The 7,858-nt window shown below is 42.5% G+C and overlaps 1 protein-coding gene across 1 annotated transcript in view; it reads left to right on the top strand.

Moving 5' to 3' along the window:
* The first annotated feature begins 481 nt into the window (after positions 1-481).
* Positions 482-7,858, top strand: part of ppp2r3a (protein phosphatase 2, regulatory subunit B'', alpha) — a 59,109-nt gene continuing 51,732 nt past the window's right edge. The window contains exon 1 of the mRNA XM_080042522.1: positions 482-681. The gene's annotated coding sequence lies outside the window, so the exon portion shown is untranslated. The remainder of the gene's footprint in view (positions 682-7,858) is intronic.

Raw genomic sequence — 7,858 nt, 5'->3', positions numbered from 1 at the left:
TTGTACAATGATATTCAGACTTAGATGCAGGTAAAAACTGTATTGAAATCATAAATTATGATTATTAATACAAAAAAAACAAAAAAAAAACATTATTATTATTCATTATTATATTTTCGTTTTTTGCTGATATGGCTCAAGGAGGGCGGCGCCCTATCGCCCTCTATGGGCGAGCCGCCACATTAGTGAAAAGTATTGTTACACTTCAAATAGACTAGTTGGAGACATTTAAATGGGCTACTGTTCAAAATACTCTATACACGTGCTTGAAAATGATGCGCCACAATATAGCCTACAGTAAATACACAATAATTCTATACAACAGAAATGAGCTGTGTGGACCTAAAAAACTGGCCTGCCTGTCTGTCACTCTGCTCGAGCCCCGCCTGCGTACTAACGGGAACTCCCCCTAAGTTCCCCGGTTCTCCTCTCTCCACTCATTCTCTCCATGAGCTGTCATACACACACATCTCCACATACACACACACACAAACACAGTCACACACACACAGGAACGCGTTCTCACACACACAGTCGCTGCACGTTGGAGCAAACGTCTGTACTACTCTCCCGGTTACCGAGAAGCGGTTGTTTGATTTTCGCAGTCTGCGGCGAGCCTCGTCGTGACAGAGTTTGGAAGCGGTAGAAGCAGGAGGAGAGGGAGAAGGAACGAGAAACAAGGTAAGAGATGGTGTCACAGAAAAAAACAGTGTTTTCTCTTCTCTCTGTTCACAAAGTTTAGCGTGTGTGTGTTCACCGTCTCCTCCGCCGTCTCTTGTGCGTTGCAGGGACATTTGCCTCTACCGTCAGCTGTGTGTGTGTTTTTTTTTAATAACTAGGCTAGGGCGTGTTTATTGAAGTATTTTGTGTTTGCGCGCGCGCGCGCGTGTGTGTGTTAGTGCGCCCTCGCGTGCACTTCCACGTTAAAGGGGGGTGGGTGTGGGGTGGAGGGGAGATCCTCCTGTTGTGTCACAGGAAGTTTGTTGGAGATAGGACGCTCAGATTGTAGCGGATCATTGAAAGGGGCAACTTGCCTATAGGCTACTGCACACTATAACCAGCCCTATGTCATGGGAGTGAAGTCATATTTCTTTAATAGATTAAAAAAGATTGGTCTTAAAGTATAGCCTATGCTCAGGTACCTTGTAGTTTGAGTGCAAGTCAACTTAAACCCAAAGTGTAATTGTTTACTGCAGCAGTCCAAGAGATGAATAACATTGAGATACTAAGCCGAGGAGGCAGAATGTATCTGACCAAAGCTGTTTTTTGTAAATGGATTTTTTTATTATTTTTGAATAGGCTAGAGTTTGTGACTATAATTCCCTAAGGTTACGTTTTGCGGTGAACTTCTAATGTTATCAGCATAACCAGCAGCCCATCTATCCGTCTGTGAGAGCCTGCTCTTTGACTTTGAAGCTCAGTTTAGACACTGTGGCCAATGCCTGCTCAATGAGGCAAGGCACATTTTAAACACAGAGGCAACTCAAAGTGCTACACTCCAAACGCTTTCAATAACATTTGAAAGAACAAAGAAATAGGGAGGGGAAAAATCTATATGGTGTGTGTCGTGTGGCAGTAAATCACTGCTGTGTGTCTCCCCTTTGTGTGCAAGTGTGTCTATGTCCTTCGACACTCACATCATTTGTTTGTTTCTGTGTGTATGTACATATGCATAATGTGTGTGTGTGTGTGTGTGTGTGTGTGTGTGTGTGTGTGTGTGTGTGTGTGTGTGTGTGTGTGTGTGTGTGTGTGTGTGTGTGTGTGTGTGTGTGTGTGTGTGTGTGTGTGTGTGTGTGTGTGTGTGTGTGTGTGTGTGTGTGTGTGTGTGTGTGTGTGTGTGTGTGCGCGCGGGTGGTGATAGCCTGTCAGATCCTGTGAGGTGGGGGTCAGTCACAGGGTCTCCCCTTTGGAATTCTCCTAGAATAGATGTGGCGTACACACACACACACACACACACGCACACACACACACTTTGAGCGGCACCTTCACAGTCAGCCTAATGTGTTTTCCTTTAACGTTGTTGACCCTTACTGATCTAAGTAGTTCGATCCCCTGCTCTGCGAGGCCGCTTATTACCCTGCAATTGACTTTATTTAAAATCTACATAAATAGAAGCACTTGAACAAATGTGGCGTTGTTAGATAGATTGTGTTCTTCATCAGATTTCCATACCGCTCAGTCCAGTGTAGTAAGTGTGTGTGAGTATGTGTGTTACCCTGGTCCTCATCTCTATACTATCTGCTTTGGAGCTAGGTGTATTCCGCTCTATTTGTTTGATTGCTGATTGATTCAACCTTTTGTTGAACCTGAGCGGCACATATGTCCATTAGTCCATTAGTCACTGCACTTCACCTTGTGTTGTGTTATTTATTTCTACACATAGAGATGAGAATTCCTCTCCTGTTGTTCTTCAATCACCTGGCATCACCACAGAGGATGAGAGATGCTGGTCGCTGGTCCAGGGTCGTCTTGCTCAAGGACACTTTGGCAGCACAGACACACCTTGGACTTGACAGATAGCCTATTTCTATTCTCTTCTATTCCTGCTCTAGTACATAGCCTATAGTGACTGGAGGGAGTCAGAGAGGATGTGGTAAAAGAGCAACAAAATAGTGCTCTCCTGGTGCTCCCTGGCCTGCTCAGTGTGTGTGTGTGTGTGTGTGTGTGTGTGTGTGTGTGTGTGTGTGTGTGTGTGTGTGTGTGTGTGTGTGTGTGTGTGTGTGTGTGTGTGTGTGTGTGTGTGTGTGTGTGTGTGTGTGTGTGTGTGTGTGTGTGTGTGTGTGTGTGTGTGTGTGTGTGTGTGTGTGTGTGTGTGTGTGTGTGTGTGTGTCTTGTCTACTGTAACTCGAGCCTGGCTGGACACACTGACTCTTGGAAGGCCACAAAGACCGCTGTGCATGAACTGTGGGGAAGTTTGTGTGTGTGTGTGGTACACAGAAAGCATAAACAACCCATCAACACACAGTCACCACAACCACCACCATCATAGTCACAATAATACCAACGTCAGACCTATCCGTAGATTAACGGATTAGTTGACAGACAGAAAATGACTCGGCAATAATTATGAGTAAGAAAAAAATATATATGTGGATAAGTGTGTGTTTGTGGCTGCTCTACAAGACAGAAGAGTTCGGGGCTGTATGAATGTGCTATAAAACCCTGATCAATCCATCCAAAAGCCTTGCATGCTCTATAAGCTATATTCTTCTCTCATTCTTGTGATGAATAGGTAGAAGTGAGAGAAGCGAATGTGTTTTTTTCTCTCTCATGCAAAGATGGACAGATGAAGAGGAATGATTTACTGGTGTGAAACATGATGTGAACTGGCTCCAGGCGATACATCCACTCAGTGTGTAAACTTATCCAAGAGTCGCAACCCACGGGGGGAAAATGAGTACATTTTCACTTTGAAAGAGAGAGAGGGAGAGACTCAAAGAGAAAGAGAGAGAGAGAGACAGAGCGAGAGAAAGAGAGAGAGGGCCCATGCAGCCTCACACAGTCACGCATCCTCCTTCCTCCAGTGATCAGCGGTACTTGTCCTTTGCCTCTATCCCAGTCATTTTCCATTTCTAAAGGGCCACCGATATCAATTTAATCCATCTAACTGACAGTGCACTTCGATAACGGCAGCCCTTGCCTTCCCCTTTTCACACATCATTGCTCTCCTTTGCCTCATCAGACTCCATTTCCCATCTCTCCCGTCTCCTGTCCTTTCATCCACACAGTGCAGAGGAGAGAGGTTGTCATTTGTGTGCCTTAACTGACCAGATAAGATGACTAATCAGCTAACGTGGTCGGTTGCTTCCTGGCTAAAATGGATAGTTTGTGGGTGGATTGTTGGGCGTTTGTATGGGAGTAGGAGTCTGCGTAGGTTTTGAAACTGTATTAATACAAGCCATGGTTTCTCTCAGTACCTCACAGATGTGCGTCTTTTCACAGGTGCCTGTTGTTCCCAAGTGTGTGTGTGTGTGTGTGTGTGTGTGTGTGTGTGTGTAATGGTGTGCATGCACATGTGATATTAATCTAGGTCTTTATCCATTTCTCACACAGGCGTAGTAGCAGCACACACAGTCACAGTGCCTGGCAAGAGTATCCCATTGGAATACACTGGGAGTGTCCTGGTGGAATTGAAGTAATGACTGCGGTTGCGGAGGTTTAGTGCAGACAGATGTAGGTTGTAGGTTGGGTCGGTGGGCTGAGTCACTATATGTTAACGCTTACTAAAGGTTACTACACACCCACTGCTATGGGACTTCTATTATTACCTCTGTAGCTCTGGCTGGAGTTTTTTTTTTAAACTGTTTTAATGTGTTAGGAAACAACCTTGCCGATCTCATTAAGTGTTAAGTGAATTTGGACTAGTACACATTTGTAAAGGAAAGCCACGTGTTTCAAAGTGGAAGTTAGTATGGAGTTTGAAAGACCTCTGTGTTTGCCAGACGAGAAGGGTGTGTAACGATGGCTATTGAGTTCCATTACGGAAAATGCAACTCATGCAACGGCTGTGATGCACGTTGTGACTGGGTGAAAATCGCTCTATTAGTTAATCCTGTAAGTGGTTAGTCACTATATTTAGGATCCAGTGTTTTGGGGCGTTGGACCCAAGGATTATCTCACAGTGTGTGCTGCTAGATCGAGTTTCTACTGTTTTTTCTATTCTGTCTCACACAAGTTATTTTAATTTAATTTACTCTGCTCGGAAGGGGCACAATATTATTCATAGGTTTTTCCCAGCCCTTTATATGAGTTTGAGAATTTTCCCAGCTTTGTTGAGCAAAGTTTAGTTTCGCAACATTAACAGTGAGCCAGGGAGAAATCTGAGTGCTATTAAAAGTCATTAAGAATCCTGGGATGTCCCTTTTTAATTTAGCCTATAGCAATATGCAGTATTATGAAAGCCTTTTCTATCTAAGCTACTTAAGATTCTTCTTTTGACATCGGTTAAAGATAGTATACGATCAAATATTTGGTTAGGCTGTATTTATATGCCTACAACATCTTATCTTTTTTGCACCGTTTTCCAACCAATGGTGTACAAAAACAGTAAAAAAAAATACCCAGTTCCAGAGAATTCAGTGCAACACCAGCACAGACATGCAAGGTAATATTCAATAGGAGAGTGCATAGTCAACAAAATAAAACAAGCAGCAAAGTACCAGAGGTGGAGACTTTGTTTGAACTCTAATGGACAGGCACACACCTCTTTGGTGGAGTCAGGGCGACTCCCTGATACTGTGTTTTAACTCTCCGTTAGACAGACACCCTGTTCTGTTCTGTTCTGTCTGCCTGTGTGTGTGTGTGTGTGTGTGTGTGTGTGTGTGTGTGTGTGTTTTTATGCAATGAAAAAGACAAATGGAGAGAGATGCATGTAAAGACAAGCTATAATCCAGGAGAATATAGCATTTTTACACAGTAACATTTTTGGATTACTTTCATTATGAGTTGCACCACACCCTCTGTGTGTGTGTGTGTGTGTGTGTGTGTGTGTGTGTGTGTGTGTGTGTGTGTGTGTGTGTGTGTGTGTGTGTGTGTGTGTGTGTGTGTATATGTGTGTCTGTGTCTGTGGTGCTGTATGGGTGTGGTGTGTCTGTAATACAACCAGCATTAAACTGAGTACTAGCCAGGCCACCGGCTGCTGTAGGACTTCTCACATTTATGCTTTCTAATTGATTCAAAGTGATTTATGTACAGTAGCTCTCTCTGCAGCCACATGTGTGCTTGCCCGCCCTTAGTTGTGCAACACCCAGACGGGCACAGAGACCCGCGTGCACATAGGTGGACAGACGGACAGACGCGCACGCACACAGACATACAAAAGCCCCGAGTTAGTCATCACTACACAACACAAGGCACTTTTGTATTTTAGCGTATTCGTTGCACTTTTAGGGACACACTCATTCACATTTCCCAGCATCATATGAGTGTGTGTGTGGGTGTGTGTATGTGTGTGAGAGAGTATGTGTGCGTGGGTGGTCGTCTCATATTCCATGTAACACTGCCGGCTGCTAAAAATGAAGACGTGACAGGGAAAGTGTGAGTGTGATAGTGAGAAGTGGGTGTGTGTGTGTGTTTGGGGAGGGGGGCAGAGTGGAACCGCATCCCACTAAGGCGAGGGTTACTTGTTCAGCTTTTTTGCCATTGGGTGCTAATGTCCAGTCAAAATGGCTGTTCTATGTTTGATTTTCTTTCAGATGTGTGCATACTCGTTACTTCCATATCACAAATCCTATTTTGCAAAAGACCAAAACATTTGCAAGTTAATACAGGATCAACAGCCTTGAAGAGAGTTTATGTTAAAGAAAGGGAATTTCAAAGGTAGTGGGGAGGAAGGAGGAGATACTTAACTTGTTGTTTATGTATGTTGTGGTTTGTGGCGAACAATCAAAGTGGGCTAGCATTACATTGGAAAGGGGTAGATCAGGTTGACTCAGTTGTGGTGGTATAGCCTTAAGCTGGCTTGAAGTAGTTGTAGGAGATGTGGGGAAAACTCCATGTCGTTGTTGTAGTTTGTCCTTGATATTGCTAAGTTTTTAAAAGTTAAAATCATGTGCGTCTCATTGAGGGCAGGTGTGTTTTCTTACTGGGACAACATCCAAAGTAAATGCATACTTTAAGAGCAATACCATTTAAGCACAACTTGGGTCTTGTGTCAATATTCTGGAGTTGTGGCCATATCAGTTATGATCACATTGAACTCACCGATGCCATTGCTTAAGTCAGTCATGGTAAGAAACGTGAACAGAAAGATGGTGAAACCTGAGTTTACGACAGGTTGAAATCAAAGAATTTCAAAACAATGAAGATAGAAGAGAGCAAAATTGACTTACTGGTTACTGCTATTAAGCTAATATTATAACTGATTTACACTGTAAATTTTTTTTTTATCAATAAGTAAATAAGATACTTGGAATGATGCAGAAAACCTCCCACCTTTTTGAAATGTATCTTGTGTATAAAATTACAATTGGAAGATATTATTACAGAGGACTTTTTTCCATAACAATTAGGAGAGGAGCTGATGGGTTGCAAGGATGAGTTGTCTCCTGGACAGACAAGACAATTTTCCTAAACTCTATTATCTCACTTTATACCCTTATTGCTCAGGGGAAAAACTGCTTGCAATGCTAATTGACAGCAAGTACAGTAGGTCAACGTTCAACCAGAATGTTTTATACAGCTGGCATCTTGGCAATGAATTCAATGTTTTGCTTACTTGGGGCTAATGTTTAAAACCTGTACGATCGTGTCACTGCTTGTGTTTCTTGCCCTGTAGGACTACTTTAAGATGAGACGCTGTAACAGATGTTGATAATATTGATAATATTTAACTTAGCATTTCTTATACCTCCTGACCTGGGATGTGAATTGTTGAGATAATCTTGAAGGAGAAATACTACTATCATAATATTTTCTTGTATAGTTTGTGCCTAAAAATAATAATAATAATAATAATAATAATAATAATAATAACAACAACAATAACAACAATAACAATAATAACAATAATAACAATAATAATAATAATAATAATAATAATAATAATAATAATAATAATAATAATAATAATAATAATAATAATAATAATAAAATGCATGGTCATTGCATGTGGTTGTCAAAATAAGGCTCACACAAACAGAGAGGTGTCCCAGAATTGGAAGCCCCGGTGTACAAGGAATCTAAAACCAGCCCACAATGGGATGATTCATAACATGAGTGTGTGGGAGGAGGTTGGACCTTGCCCGATGGCCTCTTTCTTTCTAACCACCTTTTAACCATGGAGAGATCCACCCTGGGAAAAGGGAGGAAGGAGAGAATGGGTGGAGGGGGGGGGGAGAGAGGGAAAGAGAGAGAGAGG

Source organism: Ammodytes marinus, assembly GCF_949987685.1.
Source record: "Ammodytes marinus genome assembly, chromosome: 15".
In the NCBI taxonomy this organism is placed as follows: Eukaryota; Metazoa; Chordata; class Actinopteri; order Uranoscopiformes; family Ammodytidae; genus Ammodytes; species Ammodytes marinus.
The sequence above is the reverse complement of the archived record's forward strand: the minus strand, read 5'-3'. Positions and strand labels throughout refer to the sequence as shown.